Source organism: Mustelus asterias, chromosome 4 (genome assembly GCF_964213995.1).
Source record: "Mustelus asterias chromosome 4, sMusAst1.hap1.1, whole genome shotgun sequence".
Taxonomy (NCBI): domain Eukaryota; kingdom Metazoa; phylum Chordata; class Chondrichthyes; order Carcharhiniformes; family Triakidae; genus Mustelus; species Mustelus asterias.
Window position 1 is genome coordinate 40,407,576 of NC_135804.1, and position 27,624 is coordinate 40,435,199.

At 41.6% G+C, this 27,624-nt stretch overlaps 1 long non-coding RNA gene across 1 annotated transcript in view; it reads left to right on the plus strand.

Moving 5' to 3' along the window:
• LOC144492266 (uncharacterized) overlaps positions 1-6,203 on the plus strand; it is a 34,463-nt gene extending 28,260 nt beyond the window's left edge. Inside the window, exon 3 of the long non-coding RNA XR_013497570.1 lies at positions 6,062-6,203. This is a non-coding gene — a long non-coding RNA (uncharacterized LOC144492266). The remainder of the gene's footprint in view (positions 1-6,061) is intronic.
• The last annotated feature ends 21,421 nt before the right edge of the window (positions 6,204-27,624 follow it).

Sequence of the window (27,624 nt, forward strand, 5' to 3'; positions counted from 1 at the left end):
GTAAAAAATCTGCCTCATACATCTTCTTTAAACCTTGCCCCTTGCACCTTAAACCTGTGCCTCCTAGTAATTGACTCTTCCACCCTGGGAAAAAGCTTCTGAGTATCCACTCTGTCCATGCCTCTCATAATCTTGTAGACTTCTATCAGGTCGCCCCTCAACCTCTATCGTTCCAATGAGAACAAACCCAAGTTTTTCCAACCTCTCCTCATAGCTAATGCCCTCCACACCAGACAACATCCTGGTAAATCTTTTCTGTACCCTCTCCAAAGCCTCCACATCCTTCTGGTAGTGTGGCAACCAGAATTGAACACTATATTCCAAGTGCGGCCTAACTAAGTTTCTATAAAGCTGCAACATGACTTGCCAATTTTTAAACTCAATGCCCCGGCCGATGAAGGCAAGCAAGCCATATGCCTTCTTGACTACCTTCTCCACCTGCATTGCCACTTTCAGTGACCTGTGTACCTGTACACCCAGATCCCTCTGCCTATCAATACTCTTAAGGGTTCTGCCATTTACTGTATATTTCCTAACTGTATAGTTGGATATAAAGCATAAATAAACTTGTACGTTCATCTTACTTGGTGCTTATTAATTCCTTAGCCAGCAACTCTAATCTGTATGTGAATGTGTATTCATCTGCTTCAGCCAAATTGCTGCATTTCTAGACAATTAGCTGTTTGAGTTGCCTAATGAAAGGTAGTAAAATGGATACCATGGCCAAAATGTTCTGACCATGTTCTGAAGCTAAATTAGTCATTCTGCTTTAATAATTCCTCAAATATTAAATAATAAAATCTATTCTTCTAAGATCAAGTTTCTACATAATGTAAATAACTTTTCTAAAGCCTGGCAAAGTGCACAGAATTGCGGTTAACTCCATGGGAGTAATGATTGACTTTGAACGATCGTGTAGTTATGGATAATATTGGCTTGGCTGCCCTGTATTATGCCTCTCCTGATTTTGGTTGCTATTGAAGTCAATGTAGAGGTGTTTGACAAGTGGCTGAATTGATATCGTCTGTTTTACATCATTGGCTAAAGTCAAAATGACCTCCAATTACTTCAAACAGGCTGAAAGAAAAATAGAAATAAATTGCAAGGAACAAAGATCCATGTCACAAAAAATGAGATCAGGAAGCATCAAAAAAATTAATGTCTTATTCACAAAGCAATAAGCATTTGAAAATTTTGGATGAGGGGTAACCAGCAGGAGTACAATCTGGTGCATGTGTAGTATAGTTTATTTGTGATGTACTTTTTCTAACCATTGTCTCAAACATAAAGTTTATTTATTAGTTTCACAAGTAGGCTTACATTAACACTGTCATGAAGTTACTGTGAAAATCTCCTAGTTTCAACACTCCGGCACCTCTTCGGGTACACTGAGGGAGAATTTCACATGGCCAATGCTTCTAACCAGCATGTCTTTGGACTGTGGGAGGAAACTGGAGCACCCGGAGGAAATGGGGAGAACGTGCAGACTGCACAGACAGTGACCCAAGCTGGGAATCGAACCTGTGTCCCTGGCGCTGTGAGGCAGTCGTGCTAAACAGTGTGCCACACATGAAAGTGCCGTGAAAGCACAGTACATAAATGCATTCCTGAATTCATTTATTAGTATATTTATGTAAAGATGTTAATTCACTTGAAAAACCTTTGACCATATAAATAATTCCATGGATCAGGCCGCAATTTTAAGGAGACCAAGACGACACTGACATTTTGAATATAAACCCTTCCTGAGTTCCACGAATTGTGCACGCACGAACCCTGGCCTAACACCAGTCCCTCCCCGTGAAGATGAAAAATGCTGGGTCCAGGGGCAGAACTGAGAATTGTCGACCATTTCTGGCTTCTCAAGAGTCTCGCCATCTTGATGAAAATTCGGGCCACAGTCTACATTTTGGTAAGATGTTGTGGAAAGGTTCTGCATCTGTCATCAGGTTTTGTAAGGTGTCATCTCTGGGTTGCAGTATATAGAAGTACAGAAAGGAGTCTAACAACACCAGGTTAAAGTCCAACAGGTTTATTTGGTAGCAAACGCCACTAGCTTTCGGAGCGCTGCTCCTTCGCCAGGTGAGTGGAAGATCTGCTCATAAACAGCAAACAGGGCATATAAAGACACAAACTCAATTTACAGCGCAGAGTCACTGAGCAGAGACCGATAGCCAGGCCCTGTACATACGAGGACGGCCTCAACCGGCCAATGTATATAGAACGTATATAGAAGTACCCAGTCTAGGGGATTGGCAGCCACAAGAGGCAGAATACATAAAGAGGCATAAACACAAATATACAAACATACGAATTAGGAGCAGGAGTAGGCCACTTGGACCCTCGCACCTGCTCCGTAAGATCATGGCTGATCTGATTAAAACTTCAACCCCACATTACAGCCTGAGCATCTTTCATCCCCTTGTTAATCATGTATCTATCTCTGCCTTATAAATATTCAAAGACTCTGCTTTCACTGCCTTATGAGGTAGAGAGTTCCAGAGATTCCCAACCCTCTGAGAGAGAAAAATTCTCCTCATTTCTGACTGCTGTCGACCCCTTATTTTAAAGCAGTGACTCCTAGTTCTAGATTCTCCGACAAGAGGAAACATCCCCTCCACATCCACTTTGTCAATACCCTCAGGAATCTTAAAGGTTTTGACCAAGTCACCTCTTACTCTTCTAAACTCTAGTAGAACAAACTTAATCCCTCCACCCTTTCCTCAGAAGGCAACCCACCTGTTCCTGGTATTAGTCTAGTTAATCTTCTCTGAGCTGTTTCTAACATATTTTCTGAAATAAGGAGACCAATACTATGCACAGTACTTCAGATGTGGTGAGAGTGCTCTGTACAACTGAAGTATAACCTCCCAATCAATTTCCTTCCCAATAAACGATAACATTCTATTAGCTTTTCTAATTACTTGCTGTAGTTGTACATTATAGAACCATAGAATCCCTAGAGTGCAGAAGGAAGCCATTTGGCCCATTGAGTCTGCACCAACTCTCCGAAGGAGCATCTCACCCAGGTCCATTTAGATATGTTTTTTCTTAATTCTTCTGGCTAAAATGGAAAACTTCTAATTTGCCCACATTCTACTCTAATTGCCAGATTTTTGCCAACTCACTTACTCCATCTATGTCCATTTGTAGCCTCCTTATGTCCACTTCACAATTTACTTTCTTATCTTTGTGACGTCAGCAAATGTAATAACCATACCTTCAGTCCCTTCAGCCAAGTCATTTAAATAAATTATAAAATGTTGAGGCCCGGCACTGATCCCTGTGGCACAACACTCGTCACATCCTACCAACCAGAGAAAAACCCATTTATGTCAACTCTCCGTTTCCTGATAGCCAGCCAATCTTCTACCCATGTCAATACGTTAACCCCCTCCACCTCCCACAACACAATAAGCTTTTATTTTCTGTACTAACCTTTAATATGGGGTTAGGGTACCAGAGTATAAAGCCCAAAGTATGTTATGAAGCCCGACTAGACCCCAATAGGTTTTGTATTTTGGCATTAGTGTGAGGATAAGGTGTCTCACTCCAGATTTTACTGACACACTAGGAAGCTATTATCAAAATAAATTTTATTTTAACAACACAGTTTAACTATAACAAATGAATTAGCTTAACATTTATCAATTGAACAATACTTAAATATGACAAAATACAGTTATTAGCTGCTAACCTATCCCTATGAGTTCCAATTCAAGCAATATTCCTTTTACAGACTTAAAACCGCTCTTCAAAATCAGTTAGCAGAAACCCAGGCTTGTGACTTGTACTTGTTAACAATCCTAGAGCTTTTTGAACACTTCTGGAGAGAGAGAGAGAGACAGAGAGACACCTGTCCTCTGACAGCCCCAAACAGCAGGCTCCAGGAGAGAGAGAGACAGAAAGACACCACTTGCTTCTTTCAGGACCAGGCAGAACAATGTTTCAAAATAAAAGAGAACTGTACGTTTTCTCTGCAAGCGTAGCTCTGCCCATTCACATGACTTTGCCTCTGTCAATCAACCTAATCAAAACCCTACTCTGAAACCCTAGGGGGAAAACCAAATAAACAAAAATGCATTAACTCAGATTAAAATAAACCCCCAATTAACTAAAATCAATCATTAATTAGCCCGCATTCTCAGCATGTGAGCTGCCTGGTGCAGACAAATGGCACCATGTAAAACAGAACTGAATTTCAAACATACCCCTGACAAGAAACATGATGTAAGTACATTTCTTAAAGGCACAGTATCATCACAGTGGCACTTTTATCAAATGTCTTTGGGAAATCTAAGTACAGTACATCCACCGGTTCCTCTTTATCCATGGCACTTGTGACTCCTTCAAGGAACAACAATAAATTGGCTAAACATGATCTTATTGAACAGTGGATCAGGCTCGATGGGGCAAATGTCCCATTCCTGCTCCTGAGTCCTGTATTCCTAATACTTCCACTTAACTCAAGATTCTATACCCATGTATGTATTGTGGGAATTAACATGAATTAACATGAATTCTGTTATTATTCTGATACTACAACCTTTTGAGATCTCTGCTCTCCAATTCTGGCCTCTTCAACAACTCCACTTTCCTTAATCCACCATCGATGAGCATGCCTTCAGTTGCCTAGACCTTGAACTATGGAGTTCACCCCCTAATTGTCTCCGTCTTGCTTCTCTTCTGTCAAACCTATCGCTTTGACCAATTTACCTGTCCTAATGTCTCCTGATATCAGTCAGTGTTAAATTATGCCTGAAACATTCCTGTGATCTTCCGACTAGTCAAAGACACCATATAAATGCAAATTATTGTTGTTAATGCTTTGCCTTTGTAAAGCCATGGTAGAGTACATTCATTTCTTTTATCACACCATATAGTGCAACTTACATTTATGGGATCTGTTCCACAATATTGGTGGCTGTGGAATTTTTCAACTTCACATTAATACCATCCAAACACAACTGAATTCCTGGATTGCTATTTCCACTTGGAAATAAGTGGATAGAAATATATCCATTGCATAATAAACAGCTCTCATAGATTGAAAGCAAGTCTTTTTGCTTGATTAGTATCATTTTTGTGGGTGGCATGGTGGCACAGTGGTGAGCACTGCTGCCTCACAGGCCAGGGACCCAGGTTTGATTCCCGGCTTGGGTCACTGTGTGGAGTTTGCACGTTCTGCTCATATCTGCGTGGGTTTCCTCCGGGTGCTCTGGTTTCCTCCCACAGTCTGAAAGACGTGCTGGTTAGGGTGCATTGATCCGAACAGGCGCCGAAGTGTGACGACCAGGGGAATTTCACAGTAACTTCATTGTTAATGTAACCCTTACTTGTGACAAGTAAATAAACTTTACTTTATTTTTGCTCCACTTTCTACTTGAATGCACACAATCTCAGTTGAGCTGAGAAATTAAAAGAACCCATAGATATAATTAAAGGATCAATTTTCCTCACTGAATTATTTTCAATTTTTATTAACCATCGCAGATGCAAGTGTTTTGATCATCTACGATGCCTTGAAAAATTTCTCCAAAAACAAGGGGCTGACTTACTGAGTATGAAAATGAACCACCAGCATGGGTGTGAGCACTTGCCATCTTTGTCATTTGCCACATTGTGTGGACATGTCTAAAACTCCTAAGCAACACAGCTCAGATTGCTTGCTTGTTCCCTGGAATCCAGTCACAATGTACCGGTAAATAAAATAGCCATTTGCAGGGTATAAAATTGTGGCTGACTATATGTGAGGACAGTACACCGTGGCTGGAAGGGTGGGTTGACCTTTACACTGAGTCTATGTAAAAGCATGGTTTTGGGGGTGGAAAAAATGGGGTCATCTTATACATTGGGTTGACTTATAGTCTGCAATATACAGTAATGAGTAAAACTCCATTATTCTATTTAAAATATATGATAAAGACTGAGATGTAGTTCTGACGCACAGCAAGAATGAATTGGCTGTACTTGGTTTCCACCTTCTTCATTAGTAACTTCTTCCTTAGTGTAAGGCTCTTGAATTTCAATTGAACTTTGTTGTGCATGTTTCAACAAACAGATGGAAGCAACAATAAGGAGGTTTTTCAGAGGCATATCAACAGGTCGCCTCTTACCCGAACCTTAAAAGGAAATCTGACAGAAGTTCACAAAGAACCCTCAAAAGTACCTTTTCAATTGACAAGTTAAAGAGACGATCATTTTTGTTTGGAAGTATATTAAGCATTTGCATTTTCCAAATGTTCGCCACGCTTGTTTTTCTCCTTTTAATTAAAAACAAAATTACAACGCGAGCTGAGTAAGTTCTCCATTTCTTCACTTTTCTTCAAGGAAGCATCTCACTTGCACTCTTCATTCTCCTGGACAGTTTAGGTAAGATTCGGAACTCACCACATGGGGAGTGGTGGAAAGAGATGTGGTGGGGGAATTGGGAGTTGTGTGCGGGGGTGGGGGTGGTTTCTGGAGAGAGACCCTGCACCCTATCACACCATGGAGCCGCACATCAATGCACTAACACAACCTTGCTATCAGAAGCTGCATGTTTGTGAATACTCCAAAAAAAAATGAGGAAATAAGCAACAATTTAAATTTAATACACTTCTGCAATATAATGGATCCCTTGTTCCTTTTCCAAAGGCAAGTAAAGCAATTCTAATGTTAATAACCAACTATTTTGTCAGTTAAACCTCTTTGAGAATCCGAACACTTCTTAGTCCGGAAGCCAGATGTTTGCTGTACTTTGCATTCTTTATTAGTTCTCAAGGTAGTTAAAACGGCAGAATTAATACTGCTGAATAATTTGCAATTGAATGTACTTGCAATCCGGGAAATATAACTCACAATTGAATGTAAGTTAGGTGGACAAACGGCCGCTTTGTTAGAGGAAAGGAAGTGAAATAGTGTGTTAATTTATTACCAGCTACAAGCATTTTAACCCTGATGTCCTGGTAACATAGTCTTTTTCAAATTACTTTCCTTTAGAACCATGGCTATGTAAAGGACATGAAACAATGCTGAAATTAAAAGATTATCACCAAAGATAGCTTTTGTCACTTAAAAATAAGAATGTCGTATAAAGAAAAGAACATTTCCATTCCCGTTTAGACCTTAAAAATTAGTTTGGCAGTCAGGTGAGTTCTAACTACTATAATGTTTGAAGATGCATTTAATATTTACTGCTTTTTTTCCTTCTTTACAACATTTTTGCTTCATATTGAATTTTTTTTAAGCAGTGGCCTGGTGGTTATTGCATGGTCAGTAAACAATTTTTCTAGGCTTCAGTGCTATTCAAAGCAGTTATTCTTTTATTGAGGTCACATGACAAATTTAGCTGTTTCTGTCAAAGGTTTCATTCTTCATTTGGTTACAAACATGGCAGATGGGGTTTTGGTAATATATCAGCCAGTGCAGTTGGTTGTTTTTTTTTGAGAAAGTGCTCAATAAATCTACTTATATTCTTCTAATTTTTTTTCCCCCCCCTTCTGCTATTATTCTTTTTACCGGATTTCAGTTGTGGCTTCACAGAGAGCATAAGTAAATGAATATGAACTACAAAGAAGTGACTCCTTGCTTTCATGAGCTGAATGCCTGAGTGATCTGCCTCACATTTTTTTTTCTCAGTAAGAGCAGCTATGAATATCACTAACAATCACCAGTAATGTATCGATTTTCACAATGTCCTCCATTATGCCCAAGAAGAACATAAGAAACAGATTTCTGTGTGGTCCAAACCATCTGCACTTTCTCAGCAGTTTGAAAAGAAACAAAAATTGCCCAGTGGTATAAAATTTGAAGAAAAATTACCAAAGAAGGAATGAGCATTATCCATGCTTCAGTTCATCCCTTTTACTAGCATTCTGGGCACTTTCTTTCTTTCAGACTCACAGTGGGTTTAAAGAGGTGAAATGCTGGACAAAAAATACTCCCTTGCCAGAGCGGGTATGAAATATGGAGGCCGACCAATTGTCTGGACTCAGTGCTTTGGAATAACGCTAGTTAAATTATGGATAGTTTTGAATAGTGTCACTTTATGCAGATGGCTGTTCACACAAGAATCCCAGGCTGCATAATTGTAGTACTAATAAGCCGTAAGGCAATTAGTTGTATAAGTGTGCTGTAATCGTTCTAACAGAAGAGATGACGAAGAGACAAAAAGGAGGGACAAAGAATTTCTTTTTTCAATTCACCAACTGACAGGCATAATTAGATATATATAATTGAAAATTCCGCAGTAGGGGAGCAGGCTTATACAAATGAATTTTCATTGCTTTCCTTATACGTTTCATTGTTCCCATTGCATCTGAAATTTGTCATTCTGTGAGCATTTACTGTATGAGTTGGAGCCTGTTCGTTCTGGGCAATGATGTCAGAATAAAAAACTATGGAAAATCAGCAAGAAACAGAAAATCCATAGAAACTGCTCTGTTGACTGTTTTTTTTCTCTCTCTCTATCTCTCTACCCCCCCCCCCCCCCCGCCCCACCGCCCACACCACCCCCGCACCCCCTCTCCCCACCCTGAACTGCTTTTGAACCAGAGCCAGACCTGATCATCCATATCAGCTTTCAGAACATGAACTGAAATGTAAAACTTTGGGAGACAAGGTCATCATCTGGCATCGACGTGAAGAGGTTTTCGCTGCTTCTTATTAGTGCATTACATCATCATCTTTCGCAGGGACAGAGATTTCTTCAGAGCTGATTCTGCTTATTAAGGACATAATTAAATTTGCACTAAAGATGCTCAAGAGCTTATGAGTTTGAGAAAACTACACAGAGAGAAAAGCCTTTCCAGCGAATTAATCAGCCAAAACTTTTATTCCGTAGTCTTTCCCCCCCTCCCCTTTCTGCTGGAAGCAAGCAATCAGCATCTATTATTACCAACAAACTCTCCTGAAATTTAATTGGGGAAAAAAATCCACAAAGTACTTGTTTTGTAAAAATGAATTCTCAGAACACCGCCTGCTCAACTCTTCTTTTTATCTTCAATTGGGCAAAGCTTTTCAACTAAGCTCATCTCTTTTTTAACTTGAAAACTTCAGCCAATTTTTTTGTTTTGTGTTGCACAAATACAAGTGGAAACAACTTAAATGCTGGGATAAACTCAAAACACAATAACACTTCTGTCTGCATCTATTGACAAATTGAGTCTGTTTTTCCCTTTATTGTAGATTTACTATTATGCGACATCCAACATAGACCCCCAAAACGAATCCCACAAAGTCCTTAGAACATTATTGTTTTAAATAAATCAAAGTTGCCTTGCAGCTTCACATAGAACAAGAAATTAAGCAACTGCCTGGCAAAAAGTATTTATGAACTCTTAAACTAATGAATGTGCTGCAGACAATGGTACATTATACGCAAGGACTTTAGGAAAAATGTTAGTGGTCATATATATAACTGATTGTGGTATATAGCTTGTCATTAATCTAAAATTTATTTTAGAATTACAACTAGTTAAAATTGTTCTTAAATTTATGTTTTGTGAATCATCATCACTCACCCCTATCCCAAGGGCTGGAGCTTGATTCCCATTTAAACGTAACTAACCTCTACAACCGAGTTTTGCTACGTTTCGGCAAGCCTGGAGGTGAAGTGAGCCATGGAAGAAGAGTTCCACAACTCAAGGTTGATAAGGTCAGAGGGAAGCTTCCCACACCGCACCGCCAGCACTGTGCCAAGATTGCCTGTTGTTTGGATAAGGGCGCAGAGAAAGTCAATTGCCTGGTTAGCCTTGGCCAACGGTTTGAATGAGACTGTGAAAGTAGACCAAGATGAAATGGAGGTTGGGGAGGGGAAATGTGGAGCAAAACATATCAAAGCAAAATTATCAGTCACCAGTCTCATTTCTTCACTCAAATGAAATGTGTTTTCAAGAATTTATTATGGATTTCAAAAATTATGAAAAAGGCTATTTGACTCTTTAAGGATGTTTTGCTTTTCAAGAAGCAAATGTGCTTTCCATTAGTTTGTTTCCTAAAGTTACTCCCTGTAAAAATTTTTACATTGAACATTTGGAACATAATTGGAACAATATACTTGCATTGATGGTAATGAGTAAATAAATTGAAAAATTTAAACTTACTTTTGTTTGGACATAGCACTTGAAATACTTTGGTTCAACGATAACTTATTTGACTGATATTATTTGACTGATATAATTTCAAACACTGTAAAATTCACTGTATGGCTTCTTTCCTGCTGTCATCAGTTTTTGAATGGACCTACCATATATTAAGTTGATCTGTCTCTACACCCTAGCTATGACTGTAACACTACATTCTGCATCTTCTTTCCTTCTCCCCTATGTACTCTACGAACAGTATGTTTTGTCTGTATTGCACGCAAGAGACAATACTTTTCACTGTATCCCAATACATGTAACTATAATAAATCAAATCAAAGACTGGTAGATGAGCTAAGATGGGAATTTTCTTTACATTTTGGTCATTTAATAACTAATCCATACATGTTGCCAAGGACATGCTGTCTTTTTAAATCAAAAATAGCTATCATTTACATAGCTGTCTATCATTGGTTACCGCTTAATTCACACGTATCTGTATTTTACCAGAAGTTGCTTTACTCGACATTCTGAAGGAAACTTGTCAAAAATTTTGTGAAGCCGAAAATACATGCCAGACAAAAGCGGAAAGGGTTAGTGAAGATAATTATTAATTATATGAACATAATCTTATTGTTATTTGCCTCCATTATTGCCAGAAAGATTTGATTTTGGGGGAACACAGCTCATTTCTAGATACTTCTTTTGAAAGAAGTTGCAACCTAGCTGCTGTGTAACTGTCTGGCACCATCATGTCTCTAACTCATTTAAATGCACAAGTATTACTGATATTTCACAGTATTATTCATGTACGCCAAAGTAATTCACTTCTTGGCATGACATTCCCCCGACTTCATGTAAAATTCTTCCAGTGTCTGTTCCAACTGCTGAATTTTTATTCATTGACTAATAGAAACTTGCCCACACCAGAAAGAGAAGTTTCTGAAATGTCCCCTTCCTTGTCACATTTTGTTTCCTTTCATATTTTAGGGTGCATCACTGCTGACTTTAATCTTTAAATCACATTCATGTACTAATACTAAACTCAGTTAAGTCAGTGATAACTGTAAATCTAACAGAATAGGGAAACAACTCCTGTTTCCTCCCGGGTCGGCTAATGTCTCCCCCTGGCCCCCATAGACATTGCCTCACCCCCACAACATTACTGACCCCCTTATCCCCCCACTCCCCCCTCCCCGCCACCCGGTCCAATTGCAGGCCCCTCCCCTCCTTCCCCCCCCCTCTGGTCTTAGGCAGAGTGGCAGTGGACTCCCCTTCCCCTCCACTGATCTCAGACAGAGTGGCAGCAGATACCCCCCTCCCCCAAACGACCTTAAGCAAAGAGCCGTCGGATGCTAGTCACCTACCTTCTCACTAACTGGAGCACCCGACTCGGACTTATATAGAGCATGTCTGTTTCGCGCTGATTCTGAACGCAGTGGCAAAGGGGGAAGTGCTGGTAAAGTTGGTCGTGTAGCCCATTAAGTCAATTTAAATGCATGCAAATACATTTAAATGAACATCATGCCCGTTTCGGGCACAGTCCCGATCATGGCCATTTTCAGGCGTTGGTAAAGCGGGAACCGGCACGGAGGCAGGCGTGGACCGTGCTACTCGCCTCATGCCTGACTTTACCAAGTTTTTGCGCCCAAAAACGGGTGCAACGCAATGGTAAATTGGGGCGCATAGAGTCACAGAGATATATAGCATAGAAACAGGCCCTTCAGCCTGACTCATTCATGCAGACCAGGTTTCCTAAACTCCATTTGCCTGTGTTTGGCCCCTATCCCTCGAAAACTTTCCTATCCATGTACCTTTCCAAATGTCTTTTAAATGTTGTAATTGTACCTGCCTCTACCACCTCATCTGGCAGCTCATTCCATATATGCACCACCCTCTGTGTGAAAAAGTTACCCTTCAAGTCCCTTTTAAATCTTGCCCCTCTCTTTAATATATAACAATAACAGCAAGGGTCCCAACAGTATGTCTGCACTTGTGGAACACCATTTGAAACAACTTTGCTGTCACAAGGGCATCTATTCACTATTACCCTTTGTTTCCTGTTAATAAGCCAACTTTGTATCTAGTTTGCCACATTACACTATGTCCCATGGGCTTTTATTTTTGTTGACCAATCTGCCATGTGGTACCTTGTCAAACACATTGCTAAAATCCATGGACACAACATCCACTGCACTACCTTCGTCAACCCCTCTTGTCACTTCCTCAAAAAATTCAGTTAAATTTGTGAGGCAAGTCCTTCCTTTAACAAATCCATGCTGACAATCCCTGACTAGTCCATGCCTTTCTACGTGACAGTTAATTCTTTCTCTCAGGATTGATTCTACTAATTTGTCCACCACTGATGTAAGACTAACTGGCCCTTTAAATACTTCCTCTCCCTTATGATTATCCTATCCAATATCTCACGGTGTTCCTCCTGGACTATTATATCTGAATCATCCCTTTCTTTTGTAAACATGGAGACAAAATATTTATTTAAAACCTTTCCCATAACCTTTGTATCCACACGCAAGTTCCCTTCTTCATTTTTGATGGGCCTCACTTTTTCCTTAACTCACCTTTTACCATTAATATATTGGTAAAACATCTTTGTGTTTTCTTTAACTTTACTTGCTTAGCTTTTCTCATGCCCTTGCTTTGATTTCTTTATTTCCTTTTTTACTTCATCCCTGCACTTCCTATATTTGTCTCGGCTATCTGAAATGCTTAGTTCTTTGTGCCTATCGCAAACTTTCTTTTTCTGTTTAATCTCCCCCCGTATTCCTCTAGACAACCAGGGGGTGCTCTCGGACAACCCGGTGCTCCAAAGGGTTCCCACTTTCCTGTCTCTTCCTTTTCATCCAGATGTTTGGCGGGCATGGCTGCGCACAGCATGAAGGACACAGCAGACTCTCATGAACTTGGAGACTCACTGGGGGGTTCCACTGAACAGTCCAAACAATGAACGTGTTGCTTGAGAATGCCAAAGGTCTGTTCCACATTGTTTCTGATGGCTGAATGGCTCTCATTATATGCCTCGTGCCCTCGTGTGGTCGGGTTGTAGAGGTGGATCATCAGCTAGGTGTAGAGGAAATGGCCCTTGTCTCTGAACAACAATCCATCGGTTCTTCTTGGACACCCGAAGGCGGTGAGAAAGGCAGATTGCCTCAGGATGAAAGCATCATGGCTGCTGCCAGGGTAACCTTGTGATAACCCCCAGGACTTGCATGATGAATCCCTGATTGACCTCCCTGTAGGACTCATAGAATACGAGCTCCCTGATGATTGGTAATTACCTTACCAGTTGGAGTTCGGTATACTGAGTTCTTTATACAGCAGGCCCCTGTATTATATTGTCCCAGGTGGGACCTTTTTGTGTTCACTGCAGGCTTGTAGTTTGCTTTACTTTATTTTGTGCAATAAAGCACTGCTTCCCCTGGAATTATTATACTCCTCATATTATTGTTTGAGCATGGTCACACTCCCAATATACTTGATGGAATGGTAGCCCATCTAACTCTTGTAGCTCTCCCCTTTAATATAGAAGTTCCACAGAGTTATGTGTATGCAGCCAATGACATCTATCCTGCCAAAACCACCTATCTGTTTGCCCTGTTTTTCCCTGTTTAGCGAGAACACATTGCAAATGCTTCTCTTCATGTGTAGGACCTTCGTCAACTCCCGGATGCATCAATGATCTATCTGCATTGGGAAAAATGCTTGCCACAATGTCTCCTCCCACCTGATCTGATAATGAAGAAGTTTAATGCCACTGTTTAAGGTAACTGTTATGGCCACAGTTGGTGCAGTTCACACCCTGCTGTGAGGCTGGAGGTCCTCTTGAACAAGGTGGCACAGTCCTGTGACCAATTCCTGTTCGAGGCATTTTTAAAAATTAATTCGTGGGCATGGGCATTGCAAGCTGGCCAGCATTTATTGCCCATCCCTAGTTGCCCAAGGGTAGTTGAGAGTCAACCACATTGCTGTGGCTCTGTAGTCACATGTAGGCCAGATCAGGTAAAGACAGCAGATTTCCTCCCCTAAAGCACATTAGTGAACCAAAAGGGTTTTTCCGACAATTGACAATGGTTTCATGTCATCAATAGATTCTTAATTCCAGATTTGTTTTTATTGAATTCAAATTCTACCATCTGCCATGGTGGGATTCATAGGATCATAGAATCTTACAGTGCAGAAGTAGGCCATTCGGCTCATCAAGTATACAATGACCACGATCCCACCCAGGCCCTATCCCCATAACCCATGCATTTACCCGAGCTAGTCCCCCGGCACTCAGGGGCAATTGAACATGGCTAATCCACCTAACCCGCACATCTTTGGACTGTAGGAAGAAACCGGAGGAACCTGGAGGAAACCCAAGCAGACACGGAGAGAATGTGCAAACTCGACATTGACAGTGACCTAAGCCGGAAATTGAACTCGGGTCCCTGGCACTGTGAGGCAGCAGTGCTAACCACTGTGCCACCGTGCCAAGAACATTAGCTGAGTTTCTGGATTAATAGTCCAGTGATAATGGAGAAATGCTTGCTCCACTAGACCATCACCTCTCCTGATATTGCTTCTGAGTAAGAAATGGGCATGAGAAGTGTTTTCTGAAAGCCCATTGTGAGGCTTTCTGTGGAGACTCCGCTTCCTCCCTCTTCATCGTGTTCCCCCTCTCTGTGATCTTTTCTCTGCTCAATTTTTCAGTCATGTTGCCGACTCAGAACTACAGCCTGCAAACGTGTTACACATGTAGTGTGTACAGATGACCAAATCCTCTTCCATCCTTAAGTGACTGTGTCAGCTCACCAACAGACCACCACAAACAGGCTACAGTGCTTCCACAAACATCACCACAGATGAAATACATCAAAAGCACCTCAGCTGTAAATAGGATGGTTGGCCCTTTAAATGTCGCTGGTGGGTGTCTTGTGTGCAGTATAATACATGATTACCCTGGCATTCACTGGATCTGTATGCTCAAAGTTGGGAAAACGTGTATTAAGTCAGCCAGATCTACTGATTGACGTCACCATCAGACCTCTGCTGATCTTCTGGTGTAATCTGTTGCTAACTAAAATTACTATTATCACAGAACTGATGCCAGTGCTAAGGAAGCCCTGAATGCAGAAAATGGATCAGGTAGCACTGGTGGCCATTTTGGGCACAGCCGCACACTAACATCTTTTTCAGCGGGGGTGCCATGTGGGCTGTGCCCAAAATGGCTGCCAGTGCTACCTGCTCCATTTTCTGCATTCAGGGCTTCCTCAGCACTAGCATCAATTCTGTGACAATAGGGCAGTAATTTTAATTAGCAATAGATTTAAAAGCTATATTAATTACATTTTGAAGGTAGACAGAGAACATACATACCATTCGGGCAGTTCTCACTATGAGATGGAAATTTGCTGTCTTTTTACCATTCAGTTTATATGTTACTGAAAGGGCACTTCATGTGTGCTGGAAATATTCTTAATGAAGGATACTATTTAGCCTTTTAGATTGCTGACTGCTCTTTTGGCCAATTTTAAAATCGACAGAGGGTAAAATAGGTGCTGTAAATTTTACTCAGATATGTATCTGACAGGTGATAAGTCAAATATTACTTGCAACTTGTCAGATATGTATCTGAATGAAATTTACAGCATGTATTTAATCTTCAAGATTTAACTGATACTTGAATATTAGCCAAAGGACTAAATAAAGCCATAACTAATCTTTGAGGCCTTTAAGTTTCATAGAAATAGAAATCATAGAAATCCTACAGTGCAGAAACAGGCCATTCGGCCCATCGAGTCTGCACCGACCACAATCCCACCCAGGCCCTACCCCCATATCCTGCCTCACAGCGCCAGGGACCCGGGTTCGATTCCCGGCTTGGGTCACTGTGTGGAGACTGCACATTCTCCCCGTGTCTGCGTGGGTTTCCTCCATATCCCTACACATTTACCCGCTAATCCCTCGAACCTGCACATCTCAGGACACTGAGGGGCAATTTTAGCATGGCCAATCAACCTAACCCGCACATCTTTGGACTGTGGGAGGAAACCAGGGCACCCGGAGGAAACCCACGCAGACACGAGGAGAATGTGCAAACTCCACACAGACAGTGACCTAAGCTGGGAATCGAACCCAGGTCCCTGGAGCTGTGAAGCAGCAGTGCTAACCACTGTGCTACCGTGCCACCCCGTCACATTTCTTGTGACAACTTTTCAAATTTATGTTTATTCTATTATAAAACATACTAAATTGCAAGTGGTTGTAGTCCAATATTCAATGTCAGTGGTGGCACATGGCACAGTGGTTAGCACTGCTGCCTCACAGCACCAGGGCCCCGGGTTCGATTCCCGGCTTGGGTCACTGTGTGGAGACTGCACATTCTCCCCGTGTCTGCGTGGGTTTCCTCCGGGTGCTCCGGTTTCCTCCCACAGTCCAAAGATGTGTGGGTTAGGTTGATTGGGCATGCTAAATTGCCCCTTAGTGTCAGGGGGACTAGCTGGAATAAATGCATGGGGTTATGGGGATAAGGCCTGGGTCAGGGCAGACTCGATGGGTTGAATGCTCCTCCTGCACTGTAGGATTCTATTGGCCGAGAACAGTCAGATTTAGAACTATGTACAGTTGATAGATATATAGCATTTACGGTTTCATGCTAATAACCAATTAAGTCCTCTGGTATGTGATTATTACTGCGGTTTTAATTTTACCCCAAAGTATCAAAGTTTGGTAATATAATTTCAAGAGAAATAGGTTAGCATCCAACTCGCTTTTTCATGTGAATAGTAGTTAACAGCTTGTTCTGTACTCCCTGGAACATACCTGATAACTATCTTGGCAAACGATAGCCTAGTGTTTGAACAGTATTTCCAATAATACTTCTGAAATGTGCATGACTTAAATTGTCTAGTGATAGAATTAGACACATTTTTAAATCCAAGTAACTGTCAAGAGTCAGGCTCCTCTTCAACTCAGGCTGGAGTATATTCCAGAGTTTGATCCATCAACATTGCACGATTACTTCAGGGAGCTTTGAACCAGGTGGACAGAATCTCTTTATAGAGTGCAGAATGCAGCACCAAATAAACATTCAAACACAAAACATTAAGCTTCATCCCTTCCCAGAGGTCACAGAAGAAACATAGGACTATCAATCGGGGCAGCACGATGGCACAGTGGTTAGCACTGCTGCCTCACAGCGCCAGGGACTTGGGTTCGATTCCCAGCTTGTGTCACAGTCTGTGCGGAGTTTGCATGTTCTCCCCGTGTCTGCATGGGTTTCCTTCGGGTGCTCTGATTTCCTCCCACAGACCGAAAGACGTGCTTATTAGGTGCATCGGCCATGCTAAATTCTCCCTCAGCGTACCTGAACAGGTGCCAGAGTGTAACGACTGGGGGAGTTACACATTAACTTCATTGTAATGTTAATGTAAGCCTACTTGTGACACTAATAAATAAACTTTACGATGTACTTGGAACTGGCATGTTTCCTCGTATCTAAGGCTCTGAAGTTTGGGTAAAACACCAATAACTTTTCAGTGCCTAACTCAAATGATAGCTATGCATAAGTGAGTGTTCAGAGTAGGTATTAACAGGATATTTTGCTATGGAAGACATACATATGGACCTGATGCTCTTTCGACACACTAACATGCATTTCCAGCAGGGGCTGCCTCCCACTGTACCCATTGGCCCCTCCGCTGCTGCCAGGCTGCAGAGGGAGAGTCCCTCAAGAGACCCGGGGTTTAGGGGTGCTGAGGCTGTGGGGAAAGGGTTGACCTTGGGGCTGGACCTCTCCTTCCTGCCCTGAGAATGCAAGCTAATTTTCTTCTCCCTAAACCATCAGTGTTCAGATCAATTGGAGTGTCCCAAACACCTCCCGGGCTGGTCTAACTCAGCAGAGGTCAAGTTCAAGCCTGGAAATCTTTGTCTTTTTGTGTTTAGTTCATCTTCTGAATATCTAAACCCGCTGTTCAGAAGTAGGCAATACATTTGATGAAAATTCTGGCTCCGCTTTACATGTCAGCACAATATTTTCAATTGGACACTGTGAGAAATTACTAATTCCTATTAAGTGTGCAGCACATCAATGTCACATCATTGACCATTCTTCTTAAAAATCTCCAGCACATCTCATTGTATCAGCTCACACTGACTTAGATCTTAATACTGAGAGGCTGCTGTGGTAATTCCCAGCCAGGATGATAGGATTGGAAACTTAGCTACACAGGGGGCCATCTTCCGAGGCTGCTAGCCCCAGCCAGAAATCCCGATGGTTTATTGAGTTGGGCAAGAGGGTCAAATGGGGTCTAACCCATTGTGAATCTCCCAGCCCATTGCGCCTGCACTGATCTTGCCCAGACTGGGTGAGAACCTGATCGCTGCTGCTTTAAATGCATTTCAGTATAATATCAGGTTTGAGGCCGGATACCCCAGCGTTCTGGTATGCTCCCCACACACTCCCACCCCCAACTAGCAAGACAACGGGCACCAATCGCTCCTGGTCCTGACAAGCAGGGGCCAGGTACTCCAAGGCAGGGTAAGGAGATAAGTATTACTTCCAACTGTGCCCATTGGCCCTTTTGCTGCTGCCAGTTTGCCGAGGGAGAGTCCCTCAAGAGACATAGGAGTTGAGGAATGCAAAGGCTTGGATGAAGGTTTTGATCTTGGGGCTCTCCCCCAAGATGGGGATCTTGTGGCTGGACGTCTTCTTCTTGCCCTGGGAAACATGGAAATCACTCTTAGGGGATTTCAGGCAATTTTCTGGTTAAGATATTTATTATTGTCTGTGTTCTGTAAAACCTTTGATGTGGCCTGGTCACTTTAAAATCTATGCCCCCTAAATACCTTGAATCCTTCAAAATCAAAACATGCTACAATAGGAACTGCCCTTGGTTGTTTTCAGACACCCCAGGTGTTACTATACCTCTTTGAAGTGGTTTGATTGACAGGAGATGTCAGTTTCACCACGCAAACCCCCTTGCTTTCTCTCATAAGCCCCAGGTGATCCGAAAGCTCTTTCAAGCACTCTGATTGACAGCAGCTTTGAATTTCACAAGGGGATCCCCCCATTCTTAGCTTGAATGAGCCCCAGCTGCTCTAAAAACCAGTTGGAACATTCTGATGGACAGAAGCTTTGAATTTCACGAGGGGGGTTGCCCCTTCCAGCTTGAATGAGCCCCAGGTGCTCTGAAAGCTCTTTGAACTGCTTTGATTGACAGCTCCAAAGCAGGTCAAAGAGGGGATTAGCAGAGGTTTGTTTACACAAGGAACTGATGTCCCATTAGCTGCTAAAAGCTTTTCTGACGGACAACTCCAGGGCAGATCAAACAATTCATTGTTGATATCATCAGTTCACACTCCATTAAAGCCTATAAATGGTGCCCCAATCTCTGTGAAGGTCAGCTTGCCACCGTATTTCATGTTGGCGATTTTCATGCAACCGAAGAGTGGTTGAATCTCACCTGGTTAGCGTTGCCAGCACCAGTGGGAAACACTCCAAATTTTCCACTGGCGGCTGCACATAGATTTTCTTTCAGGAAAGTTGCAGCCAAAATAGTTTCTTTACCCAAGGCAGTAAGAACATTTCTGAGTGAAATAACTAAATCTATGCATACTGTGCGAAACATTAATTTACCTTTCTGTTCACTTGTGGGTCTGGATTCTAATAGCAAATACAAAGAAACGTATAAAACCAATTTGCATCTTTCCTTCCTTACCAAATATCTATACGATAAAGACCAACTCTAACACCAGGATTTTTTTTGAATTCAGGATCTTCCTCCCAGCTTGAATGAAACTACAGTTCTCCCAATCTTGCTGTTGTATAGAAAGCAATTATTGTTCTCGGTTATCAGTATAAACATTCACACAAAGCAGCTTTGAAAAACATCGCAGACCTGCTCCATTCTCATTTGTTAGATTTCCTCTCAGCTGTGACCAGCGCTCCTAAAGTTGAGAAAAATAATTGCAAGTTTTGAAAAAAATGACTTCTAGAATTCAAACAAAAAGGGCCAAACTGATTGACGCCAGAGTGTGAGACAGTGTGATGAAAAATAGAAAATGCAATGATACTAATTTCATTAGATAGATGGTACGACATTTATACAGATAAATATCCTTCCCCCTTCACTTAAAAAAAAATGAATTATTACTCCACATTTCATTTCTGTCTTTTAGAGTTCTTAACTAGAACAGGATTCTCATTTAATATAATAAGACTGTTTACTGTACAAATACTGTACGAATTAAACAGATTTTTTCTTCTGGTGTACCTGTACACAGACCATTTTTGTCTTTACACCTTAAATGGGAATATTTGTATGGCACAGGCAAGTGGAGTAGGAATCCTACCATATTGTCCCAGCACATGCCCTTCCTGCAGAAAGGAATTGGTGGCACAATGGTTAGCACTGCTGCCTCACAGTGCCAGAGACCTGGATTCGATTCCTGGCTTGGGTGACTGTGCAAAGTCTGCACGTTCTCCCCCTGTCTGTGTGGGTTTCCTTTGGATGCTCTGGTTTCCTCCCACAGTCCAAAAGACGTGCTGGTTAGGTGCATTGGTCATGCTAAATTCTCCCTCAGTGTACCTAACTTGCATTACTACTTGCATTAAGTTGATCTTTCTCTGCACCCTCGCTATGACTGTAACATTACATTCTGCACTCTCTCGTTTCCTTCTCTATGAATGGTATGTTTGGTCTGTATAGGACGCAAGAAACAATACTTTTCACTGTATGTTAATACATGAGATGATAATAAATCAAATCAAATCAAATAACAGGTGCACGAATGTAGTGACTGGAGGATTTTCACAGAAACTTCATTGTAGGTAAGCCATTTGTGACACTATTATTAAACTTTAAACTTAAACTGATAGAGTCGGCTGATTGTGATGCCCTTGCAGCGGAATAGGTGCTGATACTCACTGACCAGGTTTAAACTTAAACTTAAAACTTAAATTGAAAATGCAACTGGATAGATACAGTGTAATCAGTATTGCAAACATAACCTTGCATTAAGAGCCTTACTGCAGGAAGCAAATTGAGTATTTTTTGGGAAGCAGGTAGTGACACATGTAAAGAATTATTTGCCTTTTACAGACTTAAAGAACAGACCCATTAGCCTTCTAGAATAGCTGAACCATGCTGCAGGCTTGCACTGTAAGTAATTTAGATATGTGAATAATTGGTCCAATCCCAGGAACAAAAGTATGTTTTAACATTTTAACATGAATATTCCTGGTGGATGTATACAACCAAATGGTGAAAATAATTAATATACTCCATTGTGTTCCACTTGTATATGCCACATGGTACACCCAGCAGTACTATCACAATGCTTTAAAATTTAAATGTAAAATGCCAACCTAATAAGTGTACTGGAGTTCCCCCAGCCCAGATTGTAAATTGACTGCAAACATACTCTATGGAGCATGACAAGACAACCTAGATCAGAACACTAACCTGCCCATTTAATCAATCTCTTAATTCTGATTTTCTTCCACATTTTGTGAAACTACTGTATTACTTTTTGAGGTTGTAATGCGTCCAAAGAATGCCGAAGCCCAGATGGGTAATCACAGGAATCCTGTGCTTACTCATAGGAGTAAGTGCTTGCACAAGCTCACCTATGAAAACAACTCTGCACTATAAAATGCAGAACAAATTGGGAAATACCTTACAGCCTAATAAGATCAAAGCTTACAAATTCTGCTTCCCGGCAAAGTACCATCAGAGGTTCAGAAATCTGGATAGTAAAGAAACCTACGTTTATTGCGCCTATTAGATCCTTTTTAATGAAGAGACTTATTTGCCTGAATTTTTAGTGTATTTCCAGAATACTCAGTTTTAAACCCAATCCTGTTTCTTTCTTTTGACAAAAGTTTGTAGCTAGTCACCATTTTTAAAGGAACTAACTTCATGAGGGACCTGAAATCCTGCCTCTGCAACTTTGGCGTGGAGCTGATGGAAACCGACAGTGAACTTGTGGGAGTTGTGAGGTTAGTGGGAGAAATGGTAGTGAGTATTGGACTTGCAAATACCCGCTTCTACTGACAGCCGCAATGTAAGGGTCGTGGCAAATACCGCATTTGGGGAAGGACGAGCTGGTGAAGTAGACTTGAAACTTGAATATATCTGAAGCTAGGAGACCACGTTCTAGCAATTGTAAGACTTTGCCACATTATAGTTTAATGAGAAATTGTTTTGTGAAAGGCAAGCTGGAACAGCAACAACAGGAGCCCTTTTCATTGCAGTAAGATAATGTGATGCAAACACAATGCCATCTTCAGTATTTGTAAGCAAAGAAAGACTGGCAAAAATTGCATTTTGTAAAAAATGAATGTGCATCTTTAAAAATCCAAACAAAATGGACGCAGATTGTCGATTAAATCTGAGGCGGAAACTGGAAGCCTTTAAATTACTGTCTAAAAACCTTCTTGACTTATTTCTGAATAGCCACATAACAATCACCGTACTTCAAAAGTAGTCCATTTTGTGAGACACTTCAATGATGTAGTAACGTACCATATGAATAGAAACATTTCTTTGTTCATTTTACCAACTCAGTGTGATGTACATGAAAGATTAAAACATCTGCAAGGCAGAAGCATTTTACACCCCTCAGCCTCTGAATTAGCTGACTTCAAATGATAAAAATGCTGGATATTCTAATCCCAGCAATGCCACCATGAGCCATTTTTGACCCTTACTTTAAGATACATTTACAGGTTTCTGAGCTCTAATAAAGAGGAACTCCCCATTAACATGGACTGAATCAATCAGTCACAATCACATTTCTTAAAATATGGGCCAGTTGAAAGACAGATTTGACTGCACAGTTTTCTTTAATACTGGGTTCATAACTTGTGTATCTGTGAAGCTTTTAAAACTTTAATAGGCCTTCGAATGGCACGCGGTATACAATTCAGAGGAGAGCCGATACCTTACCACCCCAACACTCAACCCCATGTCAGTGGAAAGACAGACAATAAAATGGAACTTTCAAAATGCCAGTCTATTATTTTACTAAACTTTTGATGAAAATTAGTTACTGAGTTGCAGTGTTTTAGAAAGCTGCATTGTGTTGTATGGTGACAGATAGGCACAAGCGTACAGGGCGGCACGGTAGCACAATGGTTAGCACTGCTGCTTCACAGCTCCCGGGTTCGATTCCCGGCTCGGGTCACTGTCTGTGTGGAGTTTGCACATTCTCCTCGTGTCTGCGTGGGTTTCCTCCGGGTGCTCCGGTTTCCTCCCACAGTCCAAAGATGTGCGGGTTAGGTTGATTGGCCAGGTTAAAAAAAAAAATTGCCCCTTAGAGTCCTGAGATGTGTAGGTTAGAGGGATTAGCAGGTAAAAATATGTGGGGGTAGGGCCTGGGTGGGATTGTGGTCGGTGCAGACTCGATGGGCCGAATGGCTTCCTTCTGCACTGTAGGGTTTCTATGATTTCTAAATGAAATGAGTTTTAGCATACCTCTGGGTCAACAGCAAACAAACTACACACCACTTCTCGTGCCGTTTGCATACTCAAAACTTTTGCTGAAAATGAAAAAATAATTTAAACTGTAAAAGTTACTGATCATAAATTGGTAAACGTTAAACCTTTTTGCACCTTGAAATAGTTTAAAATAAAGAACACTGAGGGACATTTATATATATATATTATTGATGTGTTTATATCTATGTTGGAATATATATGCAATAAATGCTCACTTTCTCAAAAGCAGCTTGTACCTTCCATCAGTCACTTACCAATATTTTGCTGACTAGGCCTGCTTGTGTAACGATCTTTAACACCTCACAACCATTTACCAACAAGTCATAGAGTTCAGAATAAGTAAGAAAGACTCATTTGGTGCAGCTTTGAATCAGCCCACATTGGGAACGCATACAACCTCCTTGCTAAATGTGCCTTTTGGGTAGGGGAAGTTTAACTTATCCATTCCTTCTCATGCACAATTTGGCTTGATCCTCTTTCACATTGCAACACCAAACAGAAATATGATAATCAGACCAAAAGGTGGATTGTAATTATAAAATCCAAAATTGACACAATTGGCACACCAGGCGGCATGGTGGCACAATGGTTAGCACTGCTGCCTCGCAGCATCAGGGACCTTGGTTCGATTCCAGCCTTGGCTGACTGTCTCTGTGGAGTTTGCACATTCTCCCCATGTCTTCTTGGGTTTCTTCCAGGTGCTCCAGTTTTCTCCTACAGTCCAAAGATGTATAAGTTAGGTCGGTGGATTAGCCATGGTAAATGTCTGGGGTGGTTAGGTTACTCGGCCAACATTGTCTACCTGATACGCTGCAGGAAAGGATGTCCCGAGGCATGGTACATTGGGGAAACCATACAGACACTACGACAACGGATGAATGAACACTGCTCGACAATCACCAGGCAAGAGTGTTCTCTTCCTGTGGGGGAGCACTTCAGCGGTCACGGGCATTCAGCCTCTGATATTCGGGTAAGCATTCTCCAAGGCGATCTTCACGACACAGGACAGCGCAGAGTCGCTGAGCAGAGACTGATAGCCAGGTTCCGCACACATGAGGACGACCTCAACCGGGATCTTGGGTTCATGTCACACTATCTGTAACCCCCACAACTTGCCTGGACTTGCAAAGTCTCACTGGCTGTCCTGTCTGGAGACAATACACATCTTTTTAACCTGTGCTAATGCTCTCTCCACTCACATTGTCTGTACCTTTAAGACTTGAATAGCTGTAAAGACTCGCATTCCAATCATCATTCATTATTCTGTAAATTGAGTTTGTGTCTTTATATGCCCTGTTTGATGTTTATGAGCAGATCTCCCACTCACCTGATGAAGGAGCAGCGCTCCGAAAGCTAGTGGCGTTTGCTACCAAATAAACCTGTTGGACTTTAACCTGGTGTTGTTAGACTCCTTACTGTGTTTACCCCAGTCGAACCCCGGCATCTCCACATCGTGGTTAGGATGGTCAGAATAAGCACTGGGAATGCTATAACCTTATAAAAAGTTCATTTATGGGATGTGGCATGGCTGGCGAGGCCAGCAGTTATTATCCATCCTTACTTGCCCTTCAGAAGATAGTGGTGGTGAGTTGCCTTCCTAAGCTGCTGCAGACCATGTGATGTAATACACCCACAGTGCTGTTAGGGGGGGAGTTCCAGGATTTTGACCCAGGACAGTGAGGGAACAGCAATATATTTCCAAGTCAGGATGGTGAGTGACTTAGAGGGGAACCTCCCAGTGGCGGTGTTCCCAGGTATCTGCTGCTCTTGTTCTTATAGATGGTCGTGGTCATGTGTTTGGAAGGTGCTGCCTAAGGAACTTTGGTCAGTTCCTGAAGTGCATCTTGTAGATGGTACACATGGCTGCCACTGTTCTTTGGTGCTGGAGGGATTGGATGTTTGTGGAAGGGGTAGAAATCAAATGGGCTGCTTTGTTACAGATGGTGTCAAGCTTCTTGAGTGTTGTTGGAACTGCATTCATCCAGGCAAGTGGAGAATATTCCATTATACTCCTGACTTGTGCCTTGTAGATGGTGGACAGGCTTTGGGGGGTCAGTAGGTGAGTTATTCATTGCAGGATTCCTAGCCTTGCTCTGGTAGCTGCAGTATTTATATGGCTAGTTCAAATCAGTTTCTGGTCAATGGTAACCCCGGAAATGTTGAGAGGATGTTGGGGGAATTCAGCGATGGTAATAGAAATATAGAAACATAGAAAATAGGAGCACCCGGAGGAAACCCACAAAGGCACAGGGAGAATATGTGGACAAAGATGAAGTATGAGGTTGGTATCAAGAATAATTGCAAAGATTTTTATAAATAAATCGAGAAAAAAAAAAGTGGTGAGGGAGGCGGTGTGTCCATTAAAGACCGATTTAGGTATGACATTAGGATATGGCAGAATTGCTAAAATCGTATTGTGCGTTGGTTTCTGCAAAGACACAATAGCAGAATTACAGGGCAGACTGATGATTGGTGAAGGGGTAAAGTTACAGTACTTGTTATAAACAGAAAAGCTATAATTAATAAGGTAATAGGATTGAAGTGGGTGAAATCTCCAGGTCAAAACAATTTCCAGTTAAGGATATTAACAAAAAAAGGCAAGAGAATTGGGAATGCATTTCAGATAGAACACCAGTGAGCAGCACAGACACTGTGCTTTTGGACATCAATATTACAGAAAGGTCTTTTGTGTATTATACCAATGAGGCTCCCACCCATTTCCTACTGGAAACCTGGATAAATATGCTTCTTCCAGAGCAGCTATTGTCACAAAAGGCTGGTGGAAAGCTGTTTTGACTAGAGATTCACATCTCAACACCAATAAAATGGCCATATTATTTTCACTTTAGCTTACAAAGAATGGACTGGCCTGGGAGAAAGCCAATGATAATTTGACAGGATATTGGGACTGAGCTATCAAGAGAAACTGGGTAAACTTGCCTGGTGCTTTCTGGAGCAAGTGAGTTTGGGGACTGTTATGATAATTGAAAAAATAATAAAGGGAATTACTGTGTAGAAAAGGAATTATTATTTTTAGTGGGAGGGGGAAGCAGGGGAAAGGAACAATATCTTACTCATTGTATTGAATTAGTTAAAAAGTAAAATCTTCTTCATAGAAAGGACTCTGAGAATGGGAACAAATTTCAAAATCATTTGAGATGTTTAAAAATATATAGATACTGAATTAATATTAAGTGGAGTAAAGGTATGAAATTGTGATTAAAAAGATCTCTACAATGGTTAAGAAAATGGTAAGATCATGCTCAATGAGACCTCCTTCTGTTTCCAATCTATCTGGCTTTCTTCCTTCAGCTCTGATTGCTTGTCATTTCATTACTGGTTTTGCTTCAACCCTTTCCCATAACCTGGAGAAGCAATGGTGTCGTGGTAATATCACTGGACTCATAATCCGAGGTCCAGGCCGATACTCTGGGGACACAGGTTCAAATCCCACCATAGCAGCCGGAGGAATTCAATTAATAAAATCTGGAATTTGAAAAGCTGGCACAGTATCAATTGTTATGAAAACCATCTGGTTCACTAATGCCCCTTTAGGGAAGGAAATCTTCCATACTCGGGCCAACATGTAACTCTGAAATGACCAAGCAAACCGATCAGTAGTTTCAAACCAGTACAAAGAATGAAACACAAAATTGACCTAGGCACCAGAAATAACGACGACAATCCCAGACCTGTCCACCCTGCAAAGTTATCCTTACTAACATCTGGGGGATTGTGCCAAAATGGGGTGAGGTCGCACACGAACCTGATTTTTCACCTCTCGCTCAATCGGGAGGAGCCGGTAAGATCCCCCCGCCGCCCCCCCCCCCCCCCCCCCCCCGCCAGTTATGCAATAATAGCAACCACCTGGTATTGGCATACTCACCAAATCATATCTTGCAGACAATTTCCCAGACACCACCTTCACTTTTCCTGGGTATGTTCTGTGTATGAAATGATCGACTGAGATCCATCAAAGGTGCCAAAAGACAGTACCAGACCAAGCTAGAGTCTCAGGCTAGCCACACGGACTCCCACTGACTATGGCAAGGTCT